Here is a 17,319-nt window from a genome sequence, read left to right as displayed (position 1 = left end):
AAATAAGGCCTTTATCGGAGACACTGGTTGTAAAAATTCTTTTCCAGTTTTCTGCTTCCCCTCTAATGTTGGATGCATTTGCTTTGTTTGTGCAAAAATGTTTCACTTTAATGTAAGCAAAATTATCCATTTTGCATTTCATAATATTCTGCATCTCTTGTTTGGTCATAAATTCTTTCCTTCTCCATAGATCTGAAAGGTAACAAATAGAAATCACATTATCTCAACAGATACAGAAAAATAATTTGACAAAATACAACACTCATTTCTATTAAAAACACTAGAGAGCATGGGAATAAATGAAGTCTTCCTTAAAATGATAGACAGCATCTATCAAAAACCATCAGCAAGCATTATATGTAATGGGGATAAGCTAGAAGCATTTCCAACAAGATCAGGGATGAAACAAGGATGTCCATTATCACCACTATATTATTCAATATTGTGCTAGAAATGTAGCTGTAGCAATTAGAGAAGAAAAAGAAATTGAAGGAATTAGAATAGGCAAAGAAGAAATAAAGCTATCACTCTTTGCAGACGATATGCTGGTATATTTAGAGAATCCTAGAGAATCAAGTAAAAAATAATTTGAAATAATAAACAAATTTAGCACAGTTGCAGGATGTAAAATAAACCCACATAAATCACTGGCATTTCTATATATTACTAACAAAGCCCAGCAGCAAGAGATAGAAAGAGAAATTCCATTTAAAATTACTGTAGACATTACAAAATATTTGGTATGCTACCTGCCAAAACAAAAGCAGGAACTATACGAACACAATTACAAAACACTTTTCACACAAATAAAATCAGATCTAAATAATTGGAAAAACATCACTTGTTCATGGATAGGCCGAGCTAATATAATAAAAATGATAATTCTACCTAAATTAATTTATTTATTCAGCATCATACCAATCAAACTACCAAAAGGTTATTTTATAGAGCTAGAAAAAAACAATAACAAAATTCATCTGGAAGAACAAAAGGTCCAGAATATCAAGGGAATTAATGAAAAGAAATGCAAGGGAAGGTAGCCTAGCTGTACCAGATCTTCAATTATATATTATAAAGCAGCAATCATCAAAACTACTTGGTACTGGCTAAGAAACAGAGTGGAGAATCAGCGGAATAGGTTAGGTATGCAAAACACAGCAGTCAATGACTATGCTAATCTACTATTTGATAAATCCAAAGACTCCAGCTTCTGGGATAAGAAATCACTATTTAACAAAAACTACTGAGAAAACTGAAAAAATGCATGGCAGAAACTAGGCATAGACCAACATCTTACACCCTATACCAAGATAAAGTCAAAATGGATACAGGATTTAGATATGAAGACTGACTAAAGACTAATACTATAGGCAATTTTCTACGACAATAAATTGCAGAGTTGGTGTCAGTCTGCATTAATAGATGAAGTTCTTTATCCAATGTTGCCTATACTGATGAAATAACAAGTCAAGTCCAAGAAGATTTCATGGAAACTTTGAGTTAGAAAAATCCTTGGATCGAGAATTGACAATTACTAAATCACAGAATTATAGGATTAAAGGTCATAGATCTACCTCCTCATCTATAACATGATGAAGCCCAAGGTATAAAAAGCCTAAATGACTTGCCTGGGGTCATATAGCTAGTAAGCATCTAACAAGCAAAATTTACACCTAGATCTTCTGACTCCAAGTTGGGCTCTGTATCTACAACACTGGGGCCATGTCTCCTCTAGTTCAACAGAAGTAAGCTACCAGATAATTATCCCTACCATTCAACACTAAAGGGTATGATGGGGATAAGACAAAGCGTGTACTGGGTACTCTCCCTGACTCTCAGAGCTAGCCACTTCTGTCCTTTTAGCTCTGCCCCTTTCTGGAGAGCAGCACTTCGTTTCCTTAGATGAAGGGCTTGTTATGGATTTACCCAATGTGATTATGTCTCTCTGTACCCCTATCAAATGAGGTAACATCTGTAAAGCACTTTGCAAACTTTAAAGTACAATATAACTGCTACCATCATCATCGTCATCCCATTGACTCTTTCCATTCATTACATCACAAGTTGTTTTCTCTACAGACTCACATAAATCATTTGGTTTAAAACATTAATAAATAATATTAAGAATGAATAAGTACTTGATATTAATGCACCCAACATTGACATCTCCTCCAAGACTATGATTGTCCTCAGACCATGCAACAAATCTTCTAACAGGTAAGCCAAAAACTCAGGCGTTGTTTCTCCTCCAAGCTGCCCCCATTGGGAAGTTAAGTAGTAGTTTACTCTAGGGTTTTCCCATTTGTGGCACTATGGAGTTTTTAGTGCTCCTCTGGTTGGGAGGTTGTGCAGACTCTTCAGACCAACCATATTTGGCACTGAACTCTCATCAGCATAACTGCAAACTCCAGTTGCTGCTACTTGCTAAATTTCCTCTCAGATTTATTCTATTCAGTCAATTTTCCCCACGCTATTCCCACACGGCTAAACTAGACAGTCAAGACTCTAGTGTCCACCACAGCAGAAAAAAACTAGTATGGCTCAATGATTATGCTGTCCCTGTCTCTTTCACCTTCACTCCTCCCCTATACTTCTTCAAATCTCCCCTTGGAAAAGTTGGCTTCACAGGGACACGCATTTTCCTTTTTAAAATTGCCCCGTCGGGCAGCTAGGTGACACAGTGAAAAGAGCAACGGCCCTGGATTCAGGAGGACCTGAGTTTAAATCTGGCCTCAGACACATAGCACTTACTAGCTGTGTGACTCTGGGCAAGTCACTTACCCCCATTGCCTAGCCAATAAAAAATAAAATAAAATAAAATAAAATTGCCCCCTGTCCTTGGCTGCCTGAGTCAATCTGTGCTCCTGCCTAAGGTTCTGTGGGTGGGTATAATACAAGTTATAACTCTAGGTGAGGAAAAGGGAAAAGCTAAGGATGGTTCCAAGGTTGCAAACTGGAGCAAGTAGAAGGATGGTGGGGCTCTCAACACAAATAGGAAAGCTTTGAGGAGGCATGAATATAGGGAGAGATCCATTTCATACATCTTAGGTTCAAGATGCTGATGAGACAAACAGGTAAAGATGACCAGCAGGCAGTTTGCTATATAGGGTTGGTGGTGCAGAAGAAATATTAGGACTAGATTTTTAAGTAGTTGCATAACAACGATCATTGAAGCTAAGGGAGCTGATGAGATTATTAAGGGAGAGCAAAGAAAAAGAACAGAAGAAGTGGAAAATGGCCTTTAGGAATATCTATACTAAAGGGACAGGAGATAGAGGACTGTCCAATAAAGGAGACTGGGAAGGAGAATCAAGAGAGAAAAGCCAAGGGAAGACAGAAGAGGAAGGTATGGAGAGTTAAAAAAAAACTTCATAAAGATCAAAAAGGCTGATGATTCAGATAAGACCAACAGATTTAGCAGTTAAGAGAGCACTGGTAACCTTGAAGAGAACAGTTTCAGTTAAGGGATAGAATGAGAAGCTAGAATGCAAGGCACCGAGAAGTAAGTGGGAGGAGAGAAAGTAGAGTATAGAAGACATTTTCCATGACTTTGGCCATGAAAGAAAAGAAAGATAATAAAATAACTTAAAGAAAAGGAAGGGGCAAATGAAGGGTTTAATTTTTTTTTAAAGGATGGGGAAGAATTGGGTATGTTTGCAGGCAGCAGAGAAGGAACCAGTAGATAAGGAGAGCTTGAAGATAAAACAGCGAAAGGGAATGATCAAAAGAGAAAGCTCTTGGGGGAGAAAGGAGGATGTGGGATCAAGGGCAATTCTAAGAAGCTGACTTTGTCAAGAAGGGCTACCTCTTCCTCAGACACTGAAGCAAAAGAGCTAAGGAAGGAGGAGGCTAGAGAAGGGGTTTCAGGTACACAACAGGGAGAAAAAAGCAGCTTAATTTTTTCAGCAATGGAGAAGATTAGGTCTTACGATGTGGGGAAGGGAAGAGGGAGCTTGATGAGAGAAGAGAAGGTTTGGGGCTGCTGTTATGGGGAGTTCTCATTCATGGTAGAATAAAAGAACTGGAATTGTCATGAAGTTTTGAGGGTTTGGTCACGAGTAGGTAATATAAATTTGTAGTGGATCTAGTCAGCTCAGTTTTGTGACTTTTCTCTCCAGCAGTGTTCAGAATTTAAGCATAGGAGGAGAGAAAGCAGATGTTAAGGGAAGAAAGTAAGGCCAGGCCAGGAAGAACAGAGGGAGATGGTGAAATTGGAAGTCTTCATGAAGACAAAGATTAGGTATAGGATTATGTCTGAGGCAGAAGACATCAGAAAGGAAATTCAGATCATGGAGATAGTCCTTTGTAAAGGTTTGATCAAAAGTATAACCATCCTTGTGGGTAAAGTAGAGAAAGATGTAGGTCATGAAAGTTAAGGAAATTGATAAACTAGGAAGATAGGGTATTTAAAGGGACACCAATGCACAAGCTAGACATTGGGAGAGAGTGAAAGACTGTGAACCAGATGCTGAACTCTCAGAAAAGAATGTGAATGACCTGGAGGCTGGTGGATAATTTCAACAAAGATCTGAACAGGGAGCTACAGATGAATGGGAAGAGGAGAGGTCATTGAGAGATGGTGAAAAAGGTTTCACATGTATGTAGCAGTGAGGAGTAATGAGTACACCTAATGGGCCAGGAAGAATAGGGTTAAGGCTGAGGGTTGAGGCTGAGGGAGTAGATGAGAGATGAATCTAGTCATGAAGAAGTTGGCTAGGAACTCAATGTCTTCCAAAGGAAGCCAGATTTCTGTGAGTTCAAGATGAAAAGTGTAAGTAGAACAGGCCTAGGATAAAGGGAAGTTTGTTAAAGACTGAACAGAGGTTTCAAAAGGTACAGTTTAAAAGGTGGGCAGATTGAAAGAGCTGAGGTGACTCAGGATAAGATCAAAAAATGGCAGCAGGGGAGCAGTCAGGTGGCACAGTGGATAAAGCACTAGCTCTGAAGTCAGGAGGATCTGAGTTCAAATGTGGCCTCAGACCAAACACTTGACACTTACTAGCTGTGTGACCCTGGGCAAGTCACTTAACCCCAATTGCCTTTAAAAAAAAAAAAAGAAAAATGGCAGCAGCAGCAGAGTGAAGGGGTGGGGGGGTTGGCATCTGCAAATATTGGCTCTAAATCACAGGGATTGGACTAGAGGACATGGAAGAGTTTCATAATAAAAATAGGTCAGAATTACCAATTGTTTGATGTTCCTACCTTTAAGGGTACTGGGATGATGAGGGGGCAGTGATTATGGATGGAGAGCTATATCACTGCAGGACAGCAGGTTCTTCTGTAAAGGGACAGTCATTGAAGAGAATCAGGGGCAGAGCCACACAAAAATATGTTCAGGAAGAATATGAGTCAGGAAGAATGGAATTCAAATTCTGCCTCAGACACTCACTCAGTTTTCTCATCTGTAAAGTGGGGATAATATTAGCACCTACCTCCCAGTGTTGTTGTGAGGATCAAATGATACAAGTGAAAAATGCTTTCCAAACCATAAAGTACTACGTAAATGCTAACTATTATTATTGTTGTTATTGTTATTATTATCATATCCCCAACACAGTTCCTGGCAGAAAGGGCTTAATAAATGCTTTATCTACCTACCTATCTACCTCCAACTATTTATCTGTCCTCCGTTTTGTTGTCTCCTCTCTAATAACATGCTACATTTTCCAGCTCTAAGCTGTGAATTAGTACAGTCCATTCTGGAAAACAATTTGGAACTATGTCCACAAATGTCACTACACTGTCTGCATCTTTTGATCCAGCAGTCCTTTTATTTACTAGCCTTATGACCCAAAGAGATCAAAAACAGAGGAAAAGGACCCACATGTACAAAAATATTCATAGCAGTTCTTTGGTAGGAACAAAGAACTGGAAACTATAGGAGTGCCCGTCAATTGGGGAATGGCTAAACATTTTATGGCATAGCAATAAAATATTATTGTAACATAAGAAATGATAAAAAGGGATGGGTTCTGAAAAACCTGGAAAATTTTGTATACAGAGGAAGATGAACAAAATGAGGGCAACAATTTACAAAAAACATCAAAAGACAAACAACTTGTTTACAATTTTTCTTTTTAATTAGATTATATTTTTTCAATCATCAAAAATCTACCTTTTCTCCCTCCTACCCCTTTCTCCCCTCCTTCAGTGGAAAACAAAAGAAAAACAAAACCTTTGTTAAAAACATGTATATTCAAGAGAAACGGATTCCCACATTGGCCACATCTAACAGAACTCTGCCAAGGTAAGTGAACTTCCACAGCATTCAAAACTTCTCCATTTGCTGTAACCAACGATTCCACATAGGGATAATGTGGGGGTGACTGATGGAGCCCCTGTGTTTTCTTGGTGTTGTCAGACCAAAATTAGCATAAACATTAGGGAATCAATCCATACCTTGTTGAATCTCAACTTCAGAGGCCTCATTGAGTGCACAATCAATCATCTGTAAACAGAAAATCATGCACCAACACTGCCTCCACTTTGGCCTTGGCTTTGCAGCCTTTTCAAGTTGAAGAGTTTACCATCATCGAGGCAGCTGACCTTGATGCCAAGTTCATCCTCACTGAAGGCATCTGACAATATGGCTGAGAGCATCATGCTAAAAAGCACAGGAGCAAGCACACAGCCTTGTTTCATTCCACGGGTGACTGGGAAAGTGAGAGCATCATCCATTATCCAGAACCCGGGCAAACATGTCATTGTGAATTTGACGTATGATGATGGACTTTTCTGGTCAACCAACTCTAATCCTATTTTATGGAGAACTCACACAGGGCAAGCACTCACATGGTGGTGAAAAAAAAAAGTGATACAAGGACACTCTCAAGGTCTCTCCTAAGAACTTTGGAATTGATTGTGTAACATGGGAGACAGGACTGCCCAGCATGGCATTCCCTCATCAGAGAAGATACTGTGCTCTATGAGCAAAGCAGAATTGAAGTAGCTCGAGAGAAACACAAGATGTGCAAATTTAGAGAATCCACCCCAAATGTCCACATGGACTATTTGTGCCCAACCTGTGGTAGAGCATTCCGAGCTTGTATTGGTCTGATCAGCCACAGTCAGACACACCGTACCTTGACTCTAGTATAGTGATGTCATTTTGGTCCTCTTCAAGAATGAAGGACAACAACCATCCAACAGAACATGCACACGATATATATACATATATGTCTCTGTGTGTCTATAAATCTATGTACATAGATATAGACACGTCTATACATCTATACCTGTATATAGAGACAGACACACACACACACACGTATGTCTGCAGTGTAAAGAGGTGGAGGTAGAGGAGGTAGATATAGATATATATATATAGATACAAATATAGATGTCTCTGTGTGTGTCAGTCTAGACTCTGAGCCTTTTACCTCTATCATGATGTGGGTAGCATGTTTCCCCACTGGGTCTCCAGAACTGTGGCTGGTCATAAACACTGCTCAGAGTTCCTAAGTCTTTCAGAGTTAAGACATATAACTTTGATAAGATTTAATATCTATGAACAATGCAATTATCAGACATGATTCCAGGGGACTAATGATCTATGCTACCCACCTCCTTACAGGGAGGTGATGGATTCAAGATGCAGAACGAGACATCAGTGCATTTTGGGACATAGACATTAGGGGAATTAATTTTTCATTTTTGTTTTAAAAATATTTTCATTTTCTTTTAGAATGAAAGGGTTTGGGAAAGAAAATAAATGTTATTTGAAAAGAAAAGGAAAGGAAAGGAAAAAAAAAAGAAAATGCCAGTCTCTCTCTTCTTTGCAGAGGTGAGGGACTATGGGTATGGAACATTACATATGTCATCAAACTCAGCTGCTGTGCTGATTAGTTTTGCCAAACTGCTTTTTTTCCTCTCCTCTTTAATTTTTTTGTTATAAGGAATGACTTTTTGGACAGGGACAAGCACAACTCCTTATGGGCCACTAGGTAGCACAGTGGATAGAGTACTGGGCCTGGAGTCAGAAAAATTCCTCTTCTTGAGTTCAAATCTGACCTCAAACACTTAACTAGCTGAGTGATCCTGCGCAAGTCACTTAACCCTATTTGTCTCAGTTCTTCATCTGTAAAATGAGCTAGAGAAGGAAATGGCAAACCATTTCAATTTCTTTGCCAAGAAAACCCCAAAGGAGTCACAAAGAGACAGATACAATTGAAACGACTAAATAACAAAAAACCCCAAAAGATTGCAATAAATTTTTTAAAAGAATGGATCATTATAAAAATTAACAGACATGTTCCATTTTGCCTTTTTGTCATTTTCCTTCTAGTTTTTGTTTCAATGACTTGATCAGGGCCACAGAGCCAGTACATGCTAGAAGGAAGACTTGAACACAGCTCTTTTCTCGATGTGAGGCCTAATCACTATTAACTATGTCACACTGTCTATCCTCAGGATGATCTCCCATAGCTGAATTCCCTCCCCTACTCTTCACCCCATGTTTTTCTCTAGGTGTGTTTTCTCCCCAGTTGCTCCACCCTTTTTTTGCCAGGTGATAATCTCCCAGCCTCCTTCATAATGTTTTGTAAATGACCTTTTACTACAAAGCAGAGTTGGCCCTCGCTGACCCTTTCCATTTGACAAACAGATTCAACTCAATTAAACAAGCATTTATGGAACATTTCTATGTGTAAGAGACTGTGACAAATCTGGGGAATACAAAGATAGACACAGACCCTGTCCTAAGGAGTACACAACCTAATAGGAAGGGAACAGGTACATAAATAACCAATACAAGGGGGAGAGTACTAAGGTATTTGAGGACAGAAAATTTACTTTGACCTAGAGGCTGGGGGAAAAGGAAGGGCAGGCTTCCCATGGAAGGCAAAGGAGAGACTTCAACAAACTCAGAAAAGGGGGAGGAGTGTCCGTTCCAGGTATGAGGAATGGTGTAAACAAAGGCAGGTAGAATGAGAAAAGGAAACAATAGAACACCTTAAATGAAATTTACAAGGCATGAAGGGAAGTAATTCGGGTATAAAGCTGTTAGGTTGGATCCAGATTGTGGAGAGCCTTGAGTGCCAACTTTGGGAGCATATACATTATGCATGTAGCACATCGGCTCTGGGCTCACCTTCTCAACCCTGAGTGGCCCCAGTGTCCAGCTGGTTAGCTCTCCCTTCCAGGAGACAACTTCCTCCAGCCCCTCATGCTCACCCTGAAGACTCCCTGGCACCCCGAGATGCTGCCACAGCTGCCACCCCACGGGCAGCCAGCATGGAGCTGTGCAAGACGGGCTGCTCTTGCTGCTGGTACCCATGCTCTGGGGCTACAGCACCAAAGCCACGTGCCGTGCAGACTGCTCAATGGCTGGAGTACATGCTGCTGTGACAGCACAAGTGCCTAGGTGGTATGCAGCTGAAGGCTGAGGCTCATCACTTTGTGCCCTGCCCTCTGCAATCACCAGGGCTCCCTCAACCCACCAGGGATGTATACCAAGTGGTAACTTTATTGACCTGGAAAAGTAGTGGGGACACTACCAATGTCATGGCTGAGGCTGTGAAGACCCAGAATATCAGAGTCTGGGTTTTCCCTGAGGGTTTTCCAGAACCACAAGGCTTTCCACTCCACTGTCCAAGTTCAGGTCCCTATCATCTCCATTGATATGTCCTCCCATTTCTACAGCAAGAAGGAATGGCCTTTCACAACTATCTAGGTGCAACCTAGTGGGGCTGGAGTCAGGAGGACCTGAGTTCAAATATGGGCTCAGACACTTAACTAGCTGTATGTTCCTGGACAAGCCACTTAACCCTGTTTGCCTCAGTTTTCTCAATTGTAAAATGAGGTGGAGAAGGAAATGGCAAACCACTCCAGTATCTTTACCAAGAAAACCCCAAATAGGATCACTAAGAGTAGGACATGACTATAACAACTGAACAACAACAAAAACAACACTCTGTCCTCCTAAGCCTCTCATCTTGTCTGAGGAACATCCCATTCCCTCCACCTTCTGAGCAGTATGTGCCACTACACCTAGAGCACTCTATCCCACCCCAGTGACTACTGAAAAGAAGCCTCCTCTGCGGCTCTCCTTCCAACCCGTGATTTGTGGACTCATTAGCCCCTATGAAAGCTCTCTCCTACTTCCTCCAACTCTGGGGATGCACATATTCATCCAACGTGGGGTGAGAGGGGGTGAGGACTCACCTCATAAATGGAAGTTCACCCTTCCAGCCAGCTGCTCTGTGGGACATTCCTCTCCAATCTGACTGCCCAGCCCAGTAGATCTCTGTGGAGTCTTCTCTACCCTAAGGACTTGGTCTCTTCTTTTTCCATGGTAGAGTCTGTTTCATCTCCTATCTTAGCTTATCCATCCCCAAACAATCTTGCCTGTGACACACATACAAAGATACAAACGGTTAGTTTGGTCCCTACAGAATTCTCCCTGCTTTCCCTCCTCACTCCTTTGTCTCTCTTCTTGCTTTCATCATGGGGCAGGTGGTACATTCCAGTGCAAAAAATGTTCTAAAAGGTCATTGAAAAGGAGGTTATCTATAACACACAATCCCCATCTAATGAGTTCCCCATATAAACAATTGCCAGTTAATATCTCTCCAAAATCATTTAATCAATTATCATCAATTAGCCTTTACAAACGTATATATACAAAGAAGGAACAGCAATAACCTAAGGTAGAGTTAACATCCCAAACTGGGAGCACACTCTCCTCTACCACCTTGGTCTGGAAGGAGAGTGTGCTCAAACTTAAAAAGGAGGTTGCTACCAAGCATCCCAAGTTCACTTGCTGGGGTGGCACAGCCTACGGACACCAGCTTCCTTGCTCCTGAGACACTAGGACGCTGTGCTGCAACGTCCATTTGCTGCTGGGCTGAGGTCCCTTCTTAGGGCTGTCTATGCACTTGGCTTGGCTCCTGCTGCTACCAGCTCCAGTTGCCACGGGGACCACTAATGGCTCAACCTCTGAAAGCACAGGCCTCTAATACACGTTCAGGGAAGACCAGCTAAGAATGAAACACAGTCGTGACAGAGGACACAGAGGCAGCCTTTTGTTAATGGATCCAGCGTGGCCTGGTGAGGAGATAAGGCAGCCAATGCCCCTGCCACCTCTGCCTCCACCCAAAGGCTTACAGAGGCTTTTGCCTTGCTTGAGACTTGGGAAAGGTTGGTTACTTTGTTCCAAACTTTTGTATGCATACTCAGATCTGGCTCATGAGCTAATTAACAGGCTATATTTTTTCCCATATCATAAGACAATGGGAAATAAAGAATACCCACAGAGGCTCTGAAAGCAGGGCACTCTGAAAGTGCCCCTCCCTCACCCACTTCTGGAAGCAGGCTCACTGAACCTCCACATGAATATTCTGCAGGCAGAGGGTACCACCCATTTTCTAAGGACTTGGGCCCTCACTGGCCAGTCCAGGGGAGGGGAGCCTCAAGGCCACAGTCTCCCTCCCCACCCACCCACCCCCATTACATCTAGCAGGTAGAATCACAAAATCTCAGAGTTAGAAGGAACCTCAAAGCCCTCCTAGTTCAGCTCTACCACATGCACACATGGTCCTCAGGCCTTTACTGGAGGGCATCTAGCGAGAGGGAATCTAAGCAACTGTACACAATCACAGTTTCATAAACAAGCCTCTTTTTTTCCTGTTCTGCCTCTATAGCAGAGATCATTTTAGTTGGTGTTTGTTAGCATCAAAATAGTTTTGTTTTTCAAAGAGGACCCCACTCCTTCCTGAGGTAGCTTCCTCTCGGATCGCTCCAGTTGTTAGGAAGTTTTCCTTTATATCAAACCTCAATCTGTTTCTCTGCAATTTCCACCCATTGTTTCTACTCCTGTTCTCCACAGCCAAGTAGAACAAGTTTGATTCCTTTTCCATGTAGCGGTCACTTAAATACTTACAGATGGCTATTGTCACCTGCTCCCTCCTCCCCCACCCTATCCTGTCTTCTCTCCATGATAAACATCCCTAGTTCTTTCAACTGACTCTCACGAGGCATGATTTCAAGGCCCTTCACCACGCTGGTCATCCTCTTCCTGATGCTTTACAGCTTATCCATGTCTTCCCAAAATGTGGTGCTCTGCACTGAAAATAATACTCCTGGTGTGACTGGACCAAGGCAAAGGGCTAAGCAGATTACCACTTTCCTCACCCTAGACAAGATGCTTCCTGTGACACTTTGTGGACTGCCATATCACACAACTATTTACATTGATCTTTCAGTCCCCTAAAACATTTAGCTCCGTTTTAGATAAACTGCTGTCAAGCTATACCTTCCTTCCCCATCTTGGAAGTGGGAAACTATTATTTTTTTAGTACAAGTGAAAAACTTTGCACTTATCTCATTTAAATTTCCTGTTGTTACATTTGGCCCAATGTTCTATCCTGACAAGATGTTTTTAGATCCTGATTCTATAATCCAAAGTATTAACCATCCCTCCTCACTTTGTGTTATCTGCAAATCTGATGAGTATGCTCTCTGTGCCTTTATCCAGTCCCTGATCAAAATGTTCACCAGCACAAGGCCAAGCACAGAGAACCCCTGAGCCATTCCATAAGAGTGCCTATAATTCAGTGATGGGAAGGGGATAGACTTGAATCAATTAGGAGACTATTACACTCAATGAGAGAAGAAATGGGTGTGTGAATTAGAATGCTTTCAATGAAGTACAGAAGAAGGGACAGATGGGAGAGAGACTGCAGAGACAGAACAGATAGCACATGAAAAATGGTAAGAAATATGAAATGAAAAAGAGGGAAGAGTCAAAAGTCTTAGGTTTCAAGCCTGTGGTAACTGGGAAGATGTGGTGTTACTAACAGAACTGGGGGAGGTAATTACAAAGGCAGTTTTGAAGGGAAGTTGATTAATTCAGTTTTTGTACAGGTTGAGTTTAACATGCAGGTAGAACATCCAGGTGAAGATATATACCTAGCAATTAAAAATACAACACTGGAACTCACAAGGTATGTATCATACTAGGTGGCTCAGTAGATACAGTGCTGGGCCTGGATCAGGAAGACCTGAGTTCAAATCCAGCCTCAGTACTTAGTAGCTGTGTGACCTTGGGAAAGTCACTTAACTTCTGTTTGCCTTAATCCACTGGAGAAGAAAATGGCAGACCACTTCAGCATCTTTGTCAAGAAAATCCCATGGCCAGCACTAGCATGCTGTGGTTCACCAGGTCACAGAGTAAGAAATGACTGTGCAACTACCTGATGAAGATAAGCATTTCTCCTCTGTGTTTAGCTATTACCATCCCAAATTCAATATATCTAAAATGGCATTGATTATATTTCCCCCAAAATTCACCACTGTGCCAAATTTTCCTATTTCTGCTAAGGGTACCAATACCTTTTCAGTCAACCAGGTTTTGAACCTCAGAACCATCCTGAGCCTTCCTTCTCCACCTCTCTCCCATCAAACCTTTTCAATTCTACCTCCGTAATATCTCTTGCAATCATGCCCTTCTTTTCACTCTCAACACCACTGCCCTATTTCAGGCTCTTATCACCTCTTGCTGGAAAAATTTCAATAGCCTCCAAAGAGTTGTACCTGACTGAAGTGCCCCCCCCCAAACCCATCCTCCACACTGCTGCCAAATTGATACTCCTAAAGCACAGCTCTGACATGTCAGTCTCCTTTCTCCAAAAGCTCCTGCAGCTCCCTACTGCCTCCAGGACAAAATACTAACTCCTCAGGCTGGCATTGAAAGCCATCCACAATATGGCTCCCACCTATCTTTCCAGATTTACTGCTCCCCTTCACATACTACACATTCTAGTCACACTGGTGCACTAGCTGCTGTTCCCTGAATACAATATCCCATCTTCCACCTCTGCAACTTTTTACAGATGGTTCCCTATGCCTGGAATTAACTCCCTCCTCATTTCTACTTCTTAGAATTTCTCACTTCTCAGTAGCTCAGTGGCTACTACATATGGCCTTTCCTGATCTCCAAATGCTGTAACCTCCACTTCCACTCACAGTAGAACAGACGCTCCTTAAGGGTGGGTACTATTTAATTTTTGTCTTTGTATTTCCAGCCCCCACAGAACCTCACACATAGTAGGTAATTAATGTGTTAAACTGAAGTGACTTGAAGTATACAGCAGTTCTTCAAAAGATCCAAAACTGTGTCCATGTGGCTACTCCCTAAATGGATACACACTGTAGCTTCCCCACACCTTAGCAAGGAGGGTGTGGAGAAACATTTTTACTTGTTAACCAACCCTTTGTGAAGAGCTTTTTTCACACTTGGCATTACTGCCCAACTAAGAGTCTTTCCAAATTGAGCTGTCCGAGTATGTGCTCAAACTCCTGGCAGACTCTTTGATACTCTATACCAAAATGAGGCACTAAAGTATGATTTTCAGTAGAGAAGTAAAATATATGATAGGAAGATTACAGTACTCTACCATATTCAGAAGACAACACAGTATATTGTGCTAAATTCTCAGTTACCACATTTTAGCAAAGCCATGAATAAGTTGTAAGACATTACAAGGAAAACCAAGATGGAATATTGTACTCAGGGAACAAGACAGAAGGGAACTTACGAGGTCATCTAGTCCAATGCCAATCTTGTCCAATCATTTCAGAGATAAGGGAACTAAGGCTTAGAGAGGTGAAGCAATTTGTCCAAGGTCATGCAGGAATTAAATGGCAGAAATGGGATTTCAACCCAGGTCCTGACTGAAAATCCAGCACTCTTACCATTACATTATACTATGCTGAGTCAAAAAATTAAGGGCCTCAATATTGGATTGATTGAAGGAATTCAGGACACAACCTCTAGAAAACAAAAACTTGGGTGACATAGCTGTTTCTAAGTATTTGAAGTATAACACTCCTCATACGGGGAAGGGTTTACAATTGCTCAAAGGGCAAAACTAATCAATACCAGGTGAAAGCTGAAGACAGTTAACTTGGGCTCCATGTAAGGAAAAGCTTCCTAATAACCAGAGCTACTAAAAAGTGGAATAGACTGCCTCTTGAGGTAGTAAATTCACCCCTCCCTGGAAGCATTCAAATAAAGGCTGGATAATAACTTGTAAAAATACAAGGAGAGGTGATTTTTTTGTTCAAGTTATCGGTTGGATAGTAAGGCTTCCTAGTAACTAACTTGGAGATTCTATAATGGACAGATGATAGAGCATGTATTAAGTGCTTGCTATGTGCCAGGATGTGTGAGAGGTTTACAAAAAAAAAAAAGTCCTTGCTCTCTAGCAGCTTACATTCTAATAGGAGAAGAGAGACATAGGGGTGGGGCTCCGGGAGGATGGGAGGGAGGGAAGGAAGATTACCAGGAAAGGCAACTGATTGGGAGCTGAAGAATATCAGAGAGAGAGCTAGAAGTGAATTAAGCAGGATGGCTGGTGAACCTCAAGATAAAATTAGATAAATATGGGCTATTTTCCCCTAACAATTAGGGCCTCTTTTTTTTTTTTACATTTTTTAAATGGATTGCTTACATTTTAAAATCACTTTCATTTTCCAATATATCTCTCCATACTCCCTACCCCCAAAGAGCTATCTTATTTTTCAAAAAAAATTAAGTTTAAAAAAATCAACAAATAACTAAGTTGTCCAATATTTGCAGTGTTCCACACACATAGTTCCCTGCCTCTTCAAATAAAGGAGGGATGTTCATTCTTATATCTGTTTTTTGAAGACTTAGATTGGTCATTATAATTTCAAAACACTCCTTTTCCCTTCTCTTGTTGTTGCTTTCTATTTATATTATTGTACTCATCATGTGCATTGCTTTCCTGGTTGTTTATTTCGTATGAATTCATATGAGCTTCTCTATGCCTCTCTGTACTCTTCAGTCATCATTCCTTACAACAGGGTAGTATTCCATTCATGTAACAGAACTTATTTAGCTATTTTCCAATAGATAGGCATCTACTTTGTTTCCAATTCTTTTCCACCAAAAAGAAAAGGTTCTGCTATAAATATCTGGGTGTGTGTGGGACCTTTTAATCACTGACCTCCCTTGGGGTATTATGTTTAGCTGTGGGATATCTAGGTCAAAAGGGTATGGACATTTCAGTCATTTTCTTCCCACACTCACAGAGTGGTTGGACCAATTTACAGCTCCAGAAACTGTTTATTATTAGCGTTTTTAATGTTTACCACTCCTCCAGCACTGACCATTCCAATTGGTTTTGTCATCTTCGCCAATTTCTTGGGTGTGAAATAAGGCTAGACGGTTTAATTTGCTTCTCCCTTACTATAACTGTTAATGGTATGCAATTCTTCTTTTGAGACCATTCAGAATCTTTGATTATCTATTAGAGAATTGCATTTGGTGATATATATATTTGCTTTAGTTCTCTATAGCTCTAGGATATTAAGCCAGTTATCAGACATATGATGCAAAATTTTTTTCCTAATGAGCACTTCTCATTCTAGTTGTAATGATTTTATTCAGGCAAAAGCTTTTCAATTTCACGTACGTGAAAACTGTCTATTTTCTCTTTCACATTTCTACCACTTGTTTGGTTGAGAATTCACCCAACTACAGCTGTGAAAAAAGTACCATATTTGGTTCTTTTCTACTTTTAAAAATATGACTCAAAGAACAACCACAATTCCACGGGACTCAAGAAGCCTGTTACTCGTCCCCTGAAAGGTGGCACTCAGACTATATATCTCTCTATATAGAGATATATAGATAGATAGATATTTAGACACAGCAAATAAAGAAAATTTGTTTTGCTTGACCGTACATGTTTGTAACCGGGTTTTGCTTCTCTTGCTTTCTCAAAGTAGTGGGTGGAAGGAGGGAGAGAAAGCAAATCTCAAAACTTTTAATAATCAGAGCACATACATACTTTGAGCTTACTTTGCTATTTTGGTTCTGTTACATGTATGTGGTTAGATATTGGTCTAAACTGAGTTTCTGCAAAACTTCCAGTTAAATATGGAATACTTCTCTGGAATTGTTGGTACTTTCCATTGCTTTTGGTCTGTCCTTCTAAAGCTCTTTATCTTGAGGGTGTCACTAGACCCTAATCAAACTATAGGACAGCACTCCTAAAAGGAAGCCCTTCAAAAGTACTGTACCTTTTTCATATTAATGTTCATTTTAAAGACTTGTGTAGGTGCCTCAACCCCTAATCAAACACTCAGGTCTCATCTCAATTTTGTGTAAAGTTTGTGCGCATCCCAGGCGTCCTTGCAGAGCAGGGCGTGGTTAGACCAAAGACATCGGTTTTGTGGAGGGGGGGTGGAGGGGGAGGGATGCCAGCATTCTCCGGCCTCCCAGCTGCCGGCCCCGCCCTTCCTGCCTTGCACGTGCCCGCCCCTTGACGAAACTCACTGGGTGAGTGACCCGGA

The 17,319-nt window shown here is 41.1% G+C and overlaps 1 protein-coding gene across 1 annotated transcript in view; it reads right to left on the bottom strand.

Moving 5' to 3' along the window:
• The window catches only part of LIMS2 (LIM zinc finger domain containing 2), a 101,179-nt gene extending 90,835 nt beyond the window's left edge, over positions 1-10,344 (bottom strand). Inside the window, exon 1 of the mRNA XM_020967141.2 lies at positions 10,162-10,344. The gene's annotated coding sequence lies outside the window, so the exon portion shown is untranslated. The remainder of the gene's footprint in view (positions 1-10,161) is intronic.
• Between the last annotated feature and the right edge of the window lie 6,975 nt (positions 10,345-17,319).

Source organism: Phascolarctos cinereus, unplaced genomic scaffold, assembly GCF_003287225.1.
Source record: "Phascolarctos cinereus isolate Bilbo 61053 unplaced genomic scaffold, phaCin_HiC Scaffold_726;HRSCAF=1367, whole genome shotgun sequence".
NCBI classification, from domain to species: domain Eukaryota; kingdom Metazoa; phylum Chordata; class Mammalia; order Diprotodontia; family Phascolarctidae; genus Phascolarctos; species Phascolarctos cinereus.
This window is presented reverse-complemented; position numbering and strand designations above follow the sequence as displayed.